The sequence below is a fragment of the Dunckerocampus dactyliophorus genome, chromosome 14, assembly GCF_027744805.1.
Source record: "Dunckerocampus dactyliophorus isolate RoL2022-P2 chromosome 14, RoL_Ddac_1.1, whole genome shotgun sequence".
Lineage (NCBI taxonomy): Eukaryota > Metazoa > Chordata > Actinopteri > Syngnathiformes > Syngnathidae > Dunckerocampus > Dunckerocampus dactyliophorus.
Window position 1 is genome coordinate 22,641,368 of NC_072832.1, and position 16,639 is coordinate 22,658,006.

The 16,639-nt window shown below is 39.1% G+C and overlaps 1 protein-coding gene across 2 annotated transcripts in view; it reads left to right on the forward strand.

Annotated features, from left to right (window-relative positions):
* Positions 1–16,639, forward strand: part of tet1 (tet methylcytosine dioxygenase 1) — a 55,146-nt gene that overhangs the window by 19,903 nt on the left and 18,604 nt on the right. The gene's annotated exons all lie outside the window — the stretch shown is intronic.

Sequence of the window (16,639 nt, forward strand, 5' to 3'; positions counted from 1 at the left end):
TGTACGATTGTTCTCAATGTAATGAGGCTGTTGTGTTGCAAATACCCTCTGAGGTTGTGACTGCAGCGCGTAGTAGGAATTTATCTTCCTCCACTCATTTTATTGTTTGTCTTGGTGTGTAGTTTGTAGGTATCTGTCATTGTCAAACCTGTTGGACGACTTGTGACAGCTCCTTGTCCCCTCCAGTTCAGCTGTAACTGACACAAGAAAGCATTAACACGCCTTGATTGTTTTTCTGCCCTTTTTGTCCTACTCTTAAGAGCATAGGAGGGTAGCATATTTCCACAAAGTTATACATTTTGTAGGAAAATGCTTAGCAAAAGGTTGGAAAATTGGTTTATTTATCATACAACCACTCTCCTATTAAGCAACAAGATTGCAATGTAAATTTTCCCAACAGGTAGCGTTCAATCATTAATATTAGCATAATAATAATAATAATAATAATAATAATAATAACAACAGCAGAACTCTAGGCTAGAGGTGTATGACCACAGAAAAGAAAAAACAGCAGTAATTTTATGAGAATAAAGACTAAATATTAAGGGAAAAAAGTCATATTCTGTCGAGAAAAAAGTTTTAATTTTAGAAAAGTAGGTTATTTTTCTCAAATTATTATGAGAAGCAAACAAAATAAAGTTGGTATTTTTGGAAAACGAGAAAAAAGTTATGAGAATCAAGTCAAAATATTTTGGGAATAAAGTCCTAATATTACAACAAAAGTTTATATTTAAGAAGAAAATTTAAATATATGGAAAAAAACACAAAAGCAAAAATGGGGAAAAAAAGAGCAAAGAGTGAATTTCATTCTAATAATAGTCTTTTTCACCTACAGTCGTCCCTCGTTGGTCAGTTGGTTCCAGACCCGACCACAATAAGTGAATTTCCTCAAAGTGAGACTTAATATTAATAAATTGAATATTTTTGTAGTTGGAGCATAGAAAATCTGTTTCTGACTTTCTAAATACATTATTACCATTATTAAAGCCCTGTATACATGAAATAACACCCCTATAGTCACCTTTACACTCCTGTTATTCTTTGCTTACGCCACATTGCAATTGCGCAGGCTACGGGATCACTGCAAGGACACAAGAGACGGCCACGGATGCATAGCATGCTAGCGAGCTAACTACTAAGCCTCCAATTTATTTACATAAACCTTAAGAACGAGTTTCAAACGTAGTGGGGAAGAAAGACAAAGTAAGAAACCAAAAACTTACTATTTCCACATGGAATAAGAGAACTTCTTTTCTCTCTATCATCTCGGACATACCATGGCTGACTCATGCAGTGTGACTGTAATGCAATGAAAAGTCATGTCTCATCAATGTTTCAGGGTTTCCGCTACACGCATTTGATCGTGGTAGTGCGCCACTACAAAATAAAAGCCGCCACACCTTAAAAATTAGGGTTTCTTTTAAACATTAGGGAAATTAGGGTTTCTTCTGTTGTTGTTGCTTAATTTATTGGTATTTATGTTTCTTATGTTCTTATTCTTTTTCTTGTGTTTTCTTTCTTTTCTTGGGAGAATGAACAGAATAAGAATTTCATTGCATAGTGTAACTGCCTGTTTTACTGTGCATATGACAATAAAACTCTTGAATCTTGAATCTTGAATTACAACAAGTAATATATTGTATGAATGGATATACTGTATATATCATATCGATACATACAGTCATGGAAAAAATGATTAGACCACCCTTGTTTCTTCAGTTTCTTGTTCATTTTAATGCCTGATAAAACTAAAGGTACCTTTGTTTGGACAAATATAACAATGACAACAAAAATAGCTCATAAAGGTTACATTATTTGGCAGTACAATGCTGTAGCTATTCATGTAAGAACTTAAGTGATTTTGGTTATCATCAAGAAAACCATGGAAGTTGCTCAACTCTTAAATGAAACTCTTATGAGCTATTTTTGTCATCATTATATTTGTCCAAACAAATGTCTTTAGTTGTACCAGGCATTAAAATGGATCAATAAACAGATCAATGGATCAATGGATGGATAAATGGATCAATGGATCAAAGAAACAACGGTGGTGTAATCATTTTTTCCATGACTGTATATAGATTATTATTTACGCACATAATGACCACAATTGTAAGAAGAACACATTATACAGGAAATTCATCATACAACAAACTAAAGTAGCAGAAAAATGTATGAGACTTATAAAAGTAAGTTGACAACAATCTTGAGAGTGTGCAAGAGGGAATATTATAGTAATTTACAAGATAAGAATAAAAATAACATTAGAGCAACTTGGGGCACCTTCATGCATGTTCAAATAAAATTAAACCAAACCAAACCAATTCATTTGAAAACGATTTTAAATATTATAAAAATGTTTCACTGTACTTTATGTTGATAAACATGCATCGCAATTGCCTGTCTGCCTTGCTGGCACTTGTGCACATGTGACCAGATTCGCGACACGTCTTGTGTTGACTTTCACTTTGTTTCTTATTATCGGGAGAATGAATAATAGATACATGCCTAGCTGCCGGCATCAAGCGAGCTCGTTTTTGTCCCACGACAAGCTACGAGCTATGATCATCATCACAACTTGCTTTGTGTCACTTAACAATCTTGCTCTCTTGTTATCATTATAATACTTACGGCTTGTCTTCAAAACACTAGTTGTGTGTTAAAGTATTGCAGCAGAAACACGTAGTGTGGTCAGCTTTAGACAGTGATGGTATCACAGGGGTCTCCAACAGGTAGCTCACCAGCTGATGTTGAGTACTTCACCAAAGAATATTTGCTTCACCTCTTAGTATTTTTATAAGTGTTGTATTCAAACACGATGCCTGCTTTGTAAATAAAGTGCCATTTAAATGAACAGTTTCGCAGTGTTTTCAGTTTATGTTCTGCTAGTTGTTGAAAAAATTTCAATAAGTTTAGCAATAAATAAGTCATAAAAAATTGGTATTTGTCCTAAAAAAAAAAAATTGTAGACGCATGACACAGCGGCGGCAGTCCGCCCTCCAATGCAGCCCACCACCACAGCTTAAAAAAATCCTAGGGGAAACTCTGTGTTTTGTGTCGTGACTGACGCAGAGTGGCCAGAATATTACATATTACTTGTATTTCAATATTTTTGTACTAATACTCAGCCACAAACCGCAATCATTTATTAATTTATGAATTTTTGAAAGCGATATTCCAACCGCGATGTTGCGAGGGACAACTGTATATCACAAAGCTGAGATGCAGGTTTTTTCAAAATATGTATAACTTCTTAACATAGCTACGTCTGTTGCTTCACAAAATATCCAAGTGGCCCTTGCATCCTTTCATTTTTCACTATGTGGTCCTCGCTGGAAAAAGTCAGTACACTCCTCTTACAGGGTTTAAAGTATCAAAAGTAGGCATTTTTATAAGACTTACGTCGGTAGGGTTGTGTACCGCGTCATAGTGGTACTGATGCTGACCTTTGACGATAGTAGCCAGATCGAAAAAGTAAACAACTATCATTGCCTCATTTCTGTGCTAAATTTATAAAATTATTATTGCTCTGAAATGAGGCAAAAATGAGGTATAGTTACCGCTGAGTCACTTGTGACGGCAAACGTCGTTGTAACGCTAGTCTCACATCGCCACAATTGTGTATCAGTTGTCAGTGTTTGCTCCGATTGTGCTGAATGCATGCACTTATTAGAGGTCGGAGAAAGCAAGTCTCAAGTAAATCTCAAGTCTTTAATCTCCAGTCTAAAGTCAGATCTAATGCAAGTCGAAGTCAAGACTCACAATGCCTCAGGCCACTAGCGAAAGGTAACGCTACATATCGGAGCTGCCCCCACTGCCGCTATGCTTTTGTTTTTGAGTTTGGAAAAGTTAACGCTAGGTGTAGCCTTCCTTTCTATGTTGCTATGTGAAATCAATGCACCTAAGAAGGAAGTTCCACTAATGTTTAAAATGACCAAAATACGGCAAAATATTGCAAGAATTACATGTTATCATCAATGTAACTGATATAAAACCATAAAATCTTGTTGGAGGTTTTTGGATGGGTTTTAATAACGGGCTTTCTAGGCGAAATAGGTGTGTCCCATTGTGTGCATTAATTAGCTGCCTCTTTTTAGCTGTTTGTATACCTTTAGAAAGCACAGAAAAGAGAAAGACGTGTGTTTATGCCTCACATAAGGATTGCAGATTATGAAATTAAAAAAAAAAAATGCAGTTTTCCTTTAAAATACTATAAAATCTTGCGGGTTTTTTTGTGCACATTCCCTGTGTTCTCTATGGACCGCGGTCCGCCACTTACTGACACCTGTTTTAGACCGTCGACAACAGTTTGAAACGTGCCCTACTGACACCGACAGGACTTAGGTGGAAAGGCACCGGCCGAAATGTACCGTTTCAACACTCATCGCAGCTGATGAACTCATGTAGTGCGAGTTGTGTCAGCTATGTGAACCACTACACCAGTTCCAAGAGTCCTTGTTGTGTTCTTTTGTAAGAACATACGTGAATAAGTATTCTCAGGCCATACATGATCAATATGACTTCCTGCTCATAGTGGGTAGTGGAAACACAAAACAATGATTTCCTCAATGTGTGTTGCACATTGTTTTCCTCTAAGCTGAGGTGGCCTCTCACAGCCACACGCTCCAACTTCTCTCACGTTGTCCTGGTGTGACCCTGACGTCTCTCTACCACATGGCTGCTTTTAAACTTTTTGCTCTTTGTCTTTCTGTTTGGTGCCTCAAAATCTTCTACAAGAAGGTTATATGTTGCCATGTGCGATGTCACAAAGAGCTTGCACGCTGTGACTGATGGGACACCCGATAATACTTTATTGTTGTGTCATAGATCACATGTCTTAAGTCAGGAGAAGTGGTTTCCGAAAAGAGGCCAGAGTCATGTGAGAGCAAGTATTTTGCTTGAGAGCATTTGAACACCACCACACACTTTCTCATGTTGTGCTGTCTGCTGTGTGAAAAGCCCACAAAAATACCTTTTAGTTGGTAGGACACTAAATATGCAGATGCTTTTCATGCATTTCATTTTTTAAGATACAGTACAGTGGGAGTGTCACAAGACAAGATGGTACCCGAGACTGGTTCTACGAGGACGAGACGAAGACAGAAGTGCAATGAAAAATATCAAAAATATATAACAATATATTACAATCTACTCATTTAATTTCTGCTAGGTTACACTCTTCTGCACTCTGTGTGTATGCTAGCGGCCATGCTAGCAAAGAGACTGTATAACTGACAAAAGGGCTCACTCTGTTCATGCCGTTATTCTGTGGAACAAAAGCACAGAGTGAACTCTCTTCCTGCCTGTTTGGAGGTGAGAGACGAGGAAGACAGACACGCATGCACATTGCAATATATTGAGGACAGCAAAATTATCCAGTTCATTTTCATTTATTGTGTGATTAATTGATCAATTGATTATTTTCCCAGGCCTACTGCCCACAAACAAGAAATCTTGCCATGTTTTAATCTCGACCTTGTGACATGAGATTTTATGACACCACTGCAGTACAGAGTTGCCTCGGTTTTTTATGTTAATTTGTTTCAAAAGGTTTGACGAAAACCGAGGCAATATTATATAATAAGGCAATATAAATATAAATCCAATTAATATGTTCCAGACACCCAAAAGTATTAACCAAAAAAACATTAAGTCCCCAACTAACAAACACAATTGGTTGCAGACGACCGTTCTTATGTCGAATTGTTCTTAAGTAGGGGAAAAGGTAATATTACCAATGATATAGGTACTACATGTACGTGTATACATATACAGTATATGCGTATGTATGTAAATATGAGTTTGGATGCAGTAGTAATATTAAACGAGGATAATTAATAAAAAAAACAATAATAAAAATGATATAATAATACGTAATGATAAATGTTATTTACCTTTGAAGAGGAGTGGTCGAGCATACGTCGTTGTGGTGGAGTTGGAGCAGGAGGAGATATTGGAAAAAAAGGACAAATGGTCGTGGTCGTTAGACTCTTCTAAAAGAGGTAGTGTTCTGTGGGTGGTGTAGAATTAAGCAGGCCTATTAACTCTTCATAAACTTTAATCACACGCTCTGTCCCGGTTGTGTCATAAAACTCTTAGTCTTCCTCTCTCCTCTTCCTCATCTTCCTGTATTTGTTGGTCTCATTAGCAGTGTCACAGTGCCCTCTGCCCTCTGCTTATATTGACTTATAAGGCAAAACACATGAAAATATAGACTAGTCGGCTTGTGTTCGTATCTCCGAATGTTCGCACGTCGGATGTTTGTTAGTAGAGGACTTAGTGTACATTTTATAGAAAATAATTATAGTTTTACATGCAGAAAACAATTCGAAATACTTCTAAACGACTTATGGGTGGGACTTATTGTTGATGCAGACTTCCTGTATATGCTGGCGGGATCGTATTCAATAGTGTTTCTCGCCTTTGTTAACAAATTGCTGGCACTCGTAACTTTCTTTGGCCCCATGATGGGTTAGTTAGCAGTCACGCTCAATAAAAAAAATGCACAGACGGTGAGACACTTGGGTTTGTTTGGGTACTCGCTTCTCCGGAACTACACAGTACACAGCAAACAGACAGCAATACTATACGAAAATCAAGGCTAAATTTTGGTGATGAATACGAAAATTGAGGTTTGACTGTACTTGTTAACATATCTAACAGTGTTATGTTTTCCTTTCCACTTTCTCATGCACTCCAGAACATTATTAACGTTTAGAAAATTTGATGTAATGAGTTTTTACATTTTGTTAATGCCCTGTCCTCTTTGCAGTTGCAGTACGTAAATTAACGCCCTGTAGTTACAGTAGTCTGCTGGCCGAAAAACAGGAGTTCAGAGCATTCAGAGATTCCTCATCCCATTAAAATTATTATTTTTTATGAAATATTCATAATTTTCCCAACAATTGATTAGCTCAAATGAGTCAAATCCCTAGTCAGTGCAAATGTTCCAGCTGCTACTTGAGCTTGCTGCGTGGTGCCTAAGGGGTTAACATGGTTGAGTCACAGAGTTGTTTTCCTTCTAGCCAGATCCAGCGTGTGTGCAGTCTCCAGTCCGCAGCTTGCCTCCGATCCCTGCGTGTGTTGCTGGAGTAAAAAGCCCACATAGGGGATCCTTTGTTTAGGAGAGTCTAGGCATGGAAGATAATTTACAAGCCGCTAAGGTCCTCACGCCATTGGCTGATGAACCCCGTCTGCCCCTGCCAAAGGCATCTCATATGTGTATGTGTGTGTGTGTCTATACATCTGTGTGCGTCCAAGTGTGTACATGTGTGTGCGTGCATGCCCTTCAGCTGTAGCAGTGTTTTGCTACGGCCAACCACAGTCACCCTTGTCATGACTCCCGTGAGCTCACCCTGTGCTTGGCTACTGTAGCCTTTCTTTTGAGGCAGAAAAGCAAGATGGCCACCAATACCTTTTGGGGGGGTGGGGGGGTGATATGCTGCCGAAAGCGGAGGGGCTTCCTCCCGGGACAGACAAGGAAAAAAAGCCGCCTGAGTTTGTGACAGAGTGGCTGTTGTCTTGCAGCGGAGTGGAGCTCATCCCTCTGCCACCCTGGATTTGGCTTTATTTTGGATTCTTCTGACTGAGGACCCTGGGCGTCTGTGTTTGCCTTGTCTTCTCCAGGTGGGTTTAAAAGGAGTCAATTCAAAGTCAGCAACAAGGTGCTTTGTTGGCACATCTTTTCATACTATTTTCAGCCCCCTCTTGTCGCCCCTTGCAGTGTTTTCAAGAGCCGTACTTGTACACCTGCTGTTTAAGCAGGGAGGCAGTGTGCTTTGTAACCCTAACAGCACCAACGCTAACTGTGTTCGCCTCCCCTCGTTACTGCAGGTTTTCACCTCTTATAACGGCCATGATGCTCAGATTTCTCCACATCTTGTGTGTTTTCTGCTCTGCGAGTCAGGAAACGCGCTCGAGTGAATGAAGGAAATTCTCACGTGCGCAGCGAAGCACTCACACACAAACCACTACTACTTTCACTCTGAGCCAGGAAGAGGGCATGCTGTCTGTCTGCAAGTGTTACGAGGTGTGGACCGCCATTCATGTGCAACTTAAACAACACAGAAATGCAAAGATGCATCTGTGTTTGTGAGCCTGTGCTGGGGAAACTCCAAAGCTCCCTGGAGACGCATCTCCCAGAGAGGTTTGTTTTAGGGTATGAGCGTCTGTTGCCAGGGTTTGGTCTCCAAGCGTTTGTTTGGGCGTCTGAACTGCCCCAGTGAGTCTTTTGTCAGTTCTTTAAAGCACAGCAGTTGCACACGTGCGTCTGAGGTACAAGAAGGAGCCAATGTGCGCATTTTAAAACAGTACACACGTTACCCTGCGAGCGGCTGTAGTCGACCTCATGCAAACACAAAGACTCAGCCTGATCCCTCCAGAGACCTGTGTAATTAAGGCAAGGGCCACATGAATATGCATATTTTTAAAACGCATATTTTCTATGCTCTTTCGCCTCTCATCCACACTCTTGTAGGCCTTTTAGGGACCTGTGATTTCTCAGAATCACGGAATTGGCCAATAAAAACATAATTTACTGTTAAACACGGAATCTAGCAGAAATTGACATAATGTGAATGAAATGCTGTTATCGTGAGGAGAAGGAACGCAAAGTCTATAAACTTATAAACTTTGCATAGAAACGCCCACAAATGTTGCTCAGATTGAAGTTACAGATGTCCACCATCTCCTGCTGTAAAGTCCCAACTACATGAGGCACCATATTTGCAGAAATGGCTTGTTAAAATCAGCAAGGTTGCTTGTCCCACACCTCAGCCATTTGGCTTTTCTAACTTTCATGCCCAAAGGACAGCGAAGTGGCTGGAGTAGTTTTGCACTAATATCATAATACATTCAGAGAATCGGTCATCCATCATCTGTGAAGCGCTATTCTGGCAGGTAATGGCTGCGTTGACAAAACAAAGGTGGAACATTTTAGGTTATTGAGTTATTAATTTTACACCACACAGCCTTTTGGCTGTCTACTGGACATGGCAGCAGGAGTAAGAAACCCCTTGGACTTCTAGTGTTAAAGGTCTATCATTACTTTTAAGAAAAATACTGTGAAAAAATATAATGACAAAATCAATGACAATATATTTCAATTTCCTAATTTAATTTCTACTATATTCCACTCTTGTCACTCTGTGTGTATGCTAGCGGTCCCGCCTCCACCCACCAAAACAAAGAGACTGTATGACTGACAAAAGGGCTCACTCTGTTCACGCCGTTGTTCTGTGGAACGTGCCAAGGTGCTGAAACCAATGCACAGAGTAAACTCTCTTCCTGCCTGATTGGAGGCGGGAGACGAGGAAAACAGACACGCATGCACATGGCAACATGTCATGGCCAGCACATTTATTGAGTTCATTTTAATTGATTGTGCGATTCATTTATTTATTTATTATCGTCCCAGGTCTAGTGCCCATGATACTTTTTTTTCTGAATCAGAAATGCTGTCACGTTCTAATCTTGCGAGGGCTTGTGACACCCCTACTCATGGGTGTTTGTTTAATTTCGTGCAAGCGGTATACGTTGAAAAAAAACATATTTCCCTCATACTTCCTCCATGGAAGTGTGCACTGATTTGATAATGATAATGTACACATTGTACAGCTAATACTGTACATGACTATAATGATATTAAAGCTTTTATGGTTTCTGATTGGGAAAAATGTGCACGACAGCCACTGAATGTGGGCAGGCATTTTTTTAAACCTCATCTTGTGTGGATTTCAACAGTGGGGGAGTGGTGCGTTTATGAAAATATCCGTGTGAGCACATGAATATGTACAGCATTTCCAAACCTTTTTATAGCACAGCCAAAAGCAGCTGAATTAAAAACAGAGGCTGCACTTTGATGCAAGCTTTTCCTGCACAAAGTTGCACACATACTGTACGGAGGAGACACGCGTGGGTCTGCTGCAGCGCTGGAAGACGGCCAGCAGTGCTTTGTCATTGAAAGCAGTTTTTCGTGACAGATACCAACCCCAGCCTACCTCCCCCCACAACAAAGCACTATCCTCCCTTGTGTTTGGAGCCCAGCTTTCCTCAACCGTCTTTTCAGCATTGGACTACATTTTTGATTGATTTCAGGGGAACTTGGGAATGGATGGATGGATGGATGGATGGATTATGAGAAACAAACAAAACAATGAATAAAGTTGTAATTTTTGGAAAATTAGTTTGGAGAAAAAGCCATAATATTACAAGAATAAAGTCAAAATATTATGGGAATAAAGTCAGAAGTACGAGAAGAAAATTTACAAATAAAGTTGAAATACAGTTGCCCCTTGTTTATTGTGTAAATTGCTTTAGCACCCAACAGCGATAAGTGAATTTCCTCCAAGTAGGATTCAATATTAATAAACAGAATTTGCCCTGTAGACACAAAATAACATCCACATAGTCACCTTTACACTCATATTATTTGTCGTTTACACCACATTGTGCAGGCTACAGGATCCCTGCAAGGACATAAGAGACGGCCTCTCTTTGTCTCTCTAATTTACTTATTCTAAACTTAAGAAAGTTTTCCAAACGGAGTGGGGAAGAAGGACAAAGAAGCCAAAAACTTACCACTTCCACACGGAATGGGGGAATTTTTTTTGTTCACTCTATCTTGTTGGACATGCTACGGCTGAAAACAACAATAATTTTTAATGAATTAATTTATGAAAAAACACAATATAGTGAGTGACGACTGTAGTTGGAAAATTAAAAAAGGAGCATAGAGTTGAAAGAAAAAATAAATTTTGAAAAGTCATAATATTATAAGGAACAAACAAAACAAAATACTTTTTGGAAAATTAGGTTGGCCAAAAACATATAATGTTATGGGAATAAAGCTGTAATATTATTGGACTCAAGTCATAATATTACCAGAAGAAATTGTATTTATTTAAGAAGAAAGTTGAAATATTTAGAAAATGTAAAAAATAAAAAACTAAGCAAAAATGGGAAAAATAGAGAAGTTGATACTAATAATAGGCTTTTTTACCGATATAACAAAGCTGACATTAAGCTTTTTCTTGGAAATACAAAATATCTTAGTGGCAAAGTTGCATCTTATCATTTTTCACTATGTGGCCCTCCGTGGAAAAGGTTAGGACATCCCTGATCTAGAGGGGTCTCAATACTCTCTAACTATAGCGACAAAGTTGCTAAGTTGGATACAGTTTCTTACTCTCTAGCAGACCAGGGGCCTCATCTATAAAGCTTGCGTACGCACAAAATGGCATGGAAAAGTTGCTTGGGCCGTTTTCCACACAAAGTATAGCACAACTTGATATGAGAATGTGCGGACCGGTACGCCACCTTTGTAGTTGGCGTACACACTTTTTGGAGACATGGCAAAAGGTCGACGCACATTTTAAGTGGCCAGGTGAAATCACTTGTGAGAAATAAATATGCATTAGAAGCCAATAACATTTTATCCGTCATTGCATGAAAACATCACGCTGTTATTGACTTAAAACATTTGTGGAAAATGTTGTTATTTGACATGACACTGATGGATATGACTTGTCATTTATCACAAACACCATTAGTATCCCGACTGAAAGATGTATGAAAAACACAGCGCAGCGCTTGAACTCTTCATCATTTTATTTTATAATCATGATAATGTTATGTGTTCCATTAATATACCAAACATCGGGTTGTCAATTAAATAATTGTGTAGGGTTTAAGTTTACAAGACACAAAGTTAATATGTCCTCAGTGCTCCGGAAAAAAATAAAACAGTTTTTTGTTGCATATGTCAAGTATGTCACCAATAGCAACATTAATTTACCATGGACGGCCTTTTTTTGTGTGGCAAGCAGGCCTTGTGCGTAAACTTACTCTTTACTTTTCTTTTTTTGTGCTTTGAATTAACACACAATAGTTCCTCATAAAATAATTCTAATATACCTAAAAGTGTGATGATGTTAATGTCATAAATGAAATTAAATATTTTTAAACTATCCGTCTGGAATTACAGCAATTCATTTTTGACATAACTTCATCCCCGTTTTTGAGTCTTTGCGGCTTCCTTTAAATGAAACAGATTTTGCTAAGCTTATATTCATCTAAAATGTGGTATCAATTAGGAAAAATGTAGAAACATCCTCGCTAAAAATGGAATTGTGTTCCATTTTTTAGTTTTGTTTTTTTTTTTTTGCCTCATTGGCTCTGCTCCATTCACACAGATGGCAGCGGACGTGCTGTCACTCAATCTTTGATTTATTTGTTTGCCACTGCTGTGTCTTTCAAATATAATACTTTTTTCAGGATTTCCACCTCCATTTTCGTGAAAGTCCGCTTCTTCATGCTTGTCGTCTTCCCACCAGCCGTGATTCCAATGCAATCAAGGCTCTTTAAATATGGACACCACATCCACGACTCACTTTGCTTTACATTGACTGTCTATGGCAAAGTGGAGGCGTGGATAGGCCGTAACTTGAGTTGCATAGGCACGTTTCTCCTCAAGGTGGAATCTGTGAACCACAAATTGCGTGTGCGTACGCCACTTTTAGTCAGATTTCCACACACAGTTTTACAAGTGAGGCCCCAGGTGCGTATGAGGTGTGTTAAGAAGCAGATTTACTATGCCATTCACAGACAGTCCCATTATAATGTGTTATGAGCAAAAGTGGACAGGTCGTGCAAAATCTATTTGTGGCGGTCCAAACACGAATAAATGTTTACTGCTATGTATGTTAACCGCTGACTATCATCAACACTGTCAGGCACAAAATAAAACCTTTTCACATGAGGCAACAGCATCGTTGGACATGTTCTGCTGTGAAATAAACATAAATTACAAATAAAATACATACACATTTTTATATTGATATAAAATATAAGTCAGTGAAAGTGTAGACAGTGTTTTTCATGGTGCAAGGCTGTAAAGAGCACGCTTTCAGTGCGGCGTGTGATGGATTAGAGAAGGATCACATCAGTGGAAACATTGGGTGATAAAGCGGCTCCAGCAATATTCATCATTTTGTCTGGTATTACCACTTCTAGCCGCACTGTTTTCCTACGGATTATTGCAATGGATTTAGCGTCATTTGTCAAACAGCTCAAGTGTGCGCCATAGCTGTAGGTGGCCCTGATGCACATTACAAATTCCTGGCCAAAGAAAACAAAGAGACGTTTACCGTCGTTTACTGTGTGAAACTGCAATTTCCACAATGATAACAAAATTTAATGGTTTGCAGATCCGGATCCACTACTAAAATTTAATGGCTTCTTCCTTCTTGGTCCATGCAAGGTAAAGAAGAAAGGAAAACATTTACTGAAATGCTTCAAGGCAAGGCAACTGCTAACAACATTATTATTGGAACCTAATGCTCTGTTCAACATCTTACTTTTATGGCACAGTACAATCATCATGAATTCCAAAAAGTCTGACTTAAGCAGCATGTGCAATCATCATTACACACACTGACCCGCCTCACTTTCTCTTTCCCCTTACAACATGTGTTAACTAGGAACCAGTTGACAGTCCGTATCTTAAACAATGCAAGAGCCTGGGCTGACATCGAAACAACTGTCGTGCGTGCGCCGTGGCTTAGCATGACTAAAAACCGGGAAAGGTTTTCAACACATCAACAAAACATGTGTACATTCTAACCATCTAATTGATCTTATTTATTGTATATATATGTACTATGTAAAACTAAGACAGGAACAACAACAAATTAAAAGCACGAAACGAATACAGACCCACCATCCACCAGTACGAGCCTGGGCTTGTTTTTCAGAGAGGTTGTGAGCCAAACAAATATGCACAATAACACATCATCAGATCTTACTTTATACATTCCGACATAGTATCAGCATTCGGGACCAAATATGAGGTGAAAGAAAAAGGGGAAAAAGTTAGATGGTGTGTTCAAGGACCCGTGACTTTTATATACTGTAATGCCACTTCTGTACAACTGGCTTCTTTATTTTATAATGTAAGATTAATGTCTACATCAACAAATGTAACCACTGAATCGTATCGAATTGTATCATTTGTACAGTGTATGAAATCGTGTTTTTAAAATATATAGTTTTTTAATTGTATCTTAACCCATGTATCTAGATGTGCCTAGCACAAAGAGATTTACATTCCTAGTAAATAGCACTGTTTGTCACATGGGTGCAATGAAGATGCTGTGTTAGCTTGGAAAAGTAAACAATCCCATACATAAATGTCATAACAGTAGTTAGCGTTCAACATTGCAGACTGAGCATAGTTTTTTAAATTCTTCAGGTCGGTAACAGAGGTGCAACATTTCAAAGTAAACAAGTTACAAAGCAAAAAAGTTACCATACTCGCCTGTTGGTCTGGCTGGTCAAGATGTCATGCTCCCTTTGGACTTCAGAGCTGCTCTGCATATTTGCAAATGCCATGGCTTTTGTGGAGTTTTGCATCCTTCTTGCAAAATAACGGCTGGTACTATTTACGTCCATTCTTGTCTTCAGCCGTGGCAAGCTATGGAGCGTGCGCGACAGTCCTTTCGCCGGCAGCCCAGGTTCTGGTGTTAAAAAGGCACGGTGTCAACCGATCGCTGCTCTTGTGATACCCGGTGCATGTCTCCACGTTCTGCGTTCTATGAACAAATAAACCATACACACACACATATAACAAAGATGATTAAATGATTCACTGGCCAGAATCTGTCCCGACTTTAGAGCCGCTATCCATTCTTTGCGGAGAGTGAGTCACCAATGTGTGGATGCATTGTTTGGGCAGTGTTTGGTCATACGGTAACCCAGACAGCGAATTAAAACAAACTAAATGACAGCGAACTAAAACCAGGACATTGTGGCAATCATTTTTGTTGAAAACCTAGTCCTACGAAAACCGGGGCGTACCTAAACCGAGGTTCCACTGTATATTTATAATCATACCATAACAATTGGAGCATGTCTCGTGGTATGCCTTGTGCTCTTTTGAGCATTTGTTTACTTCAATCACGTGTTTGCTCATGTCACTGGAGGTCGTGGTGGTGAACACACAGAATATTGTATAAAAATCCAAATTGAAATGAACTCTCTCAGCGTTGGTCCCTCTCCCACGTCCCGCTTTTCATGCCTTTCTCCTCAAGAGACGGGAAAAATTGACAAAAGTTTGTGCTTTTTGTCAGCAACAATCACATGTGGGAAGTCATTCTTTTCACTCCAACGACCTCTTCCTCTCTTTAAACGCAGACCTATTGTTGTCCAGGATGTCTCTCTGCATTCTTTCTTTGCAGGTCAAGCTAAGATAGGGTAGTAGTTTGGAGTGAGGCAAAAGAATGAAAAGAACATATGATAAACAGAGTTTTTTCATGTCTGGTCAGTTGGTTCATTGGGGTCTGGTGAAGCTGATGCTTGTTCTTGATGAGTCTGGTAAACACTGATTAGAGCTGGATGGGCGTTTCTCCTATATAATCAGAAGCGCAGACTCATGCTTGGTACTAGCTCATGCTGAGTGGGGGAGGGCACAAATGTTAGCAACACTAGCATAGCTATGTTAGCTACCATGCTAACATTACACTCACATTTTAACATCATGCTAGGTTAGCTTCTTTGCTGCAGATAAACAACATGATGAAAATGACAGCTCCCACGTCTGTAGCTGACTGACGGACAGCGACGGAGCTTCATTTTAAGATGTGTAGCAAAGCCTACATTTTTTTAAAAGAACTATGAACTATGTTCTTCTTACATATACAGAGGTGTGGACTTGTGTCACACAACTTGGACTTGAGTCAGACTATAGTCACAATTTTGATGACTTTGGACTCAACTTGACAGTATCGCCAAAGACTCCCACCTTGACTTGGATTTTGACATCAATGACTCGGCACTTCAGTCTGATGACTTGAAAATACTTGAGATTTTCTGTGTGTGTTGAGTAAAAATGTGTCCCCATTCAAAGTATTCAACATGATCGTTATGTCATTTCCACCAAGACAACATATTTTCCTTTTGAATCTGCCTCATTGACTGCATCTATTAACGTCCAATCAGGTTTAAGAACAAACAGCGAATGTGTGGATTACATTTCTGTAACTAAACCCTGAATGCTCTGTCAGCACTATTTGTGGGCATTAAGCATTGTCACACGGGCCGCACGGTGGGCTAGTGGTCTGTGTGTTGGCCACACAGTCAGGAAATGGGGAAGATCTAGGTTTGCATCTCTGTGTGGAGAAGGTAACTTTTAACTTCATTAAAGATTTGAGACAAAGACGATGTTGCAGCAAGGTCAACACGGACTCCACCCTTGTTTTTTGACGTGAGCTGTTCAATAGCATTTCTCATCTTTTTTATCAAAATGCTGACACTTTATTTGGCTCCATTTTGGGTTATTTTGCAGCCATGATAAAAAAAAAAACAAAAGGTTGAGGTGAGAAACACTATTGAATTCAAGAAATAACTAATGGCAAAATAGGAAGGTGGTGTCCGTGTTGAGCTCGTTGATCACAGCGTGTCTTTTGCAATAATCACGTCTTCAATGAAGGTAAAATAACCTTAAATGTTCATTTGTCCCTTTCATTCGTCAATGATGCATTTAGAAGTGTTTTCTGGATGTAAAACCATAAAATGGTGTTAAGTTTTGTGTTAAAATTTTTGGCTTGCTGGAACAGATTCACTGGATTTACATTATTTCTTTTGG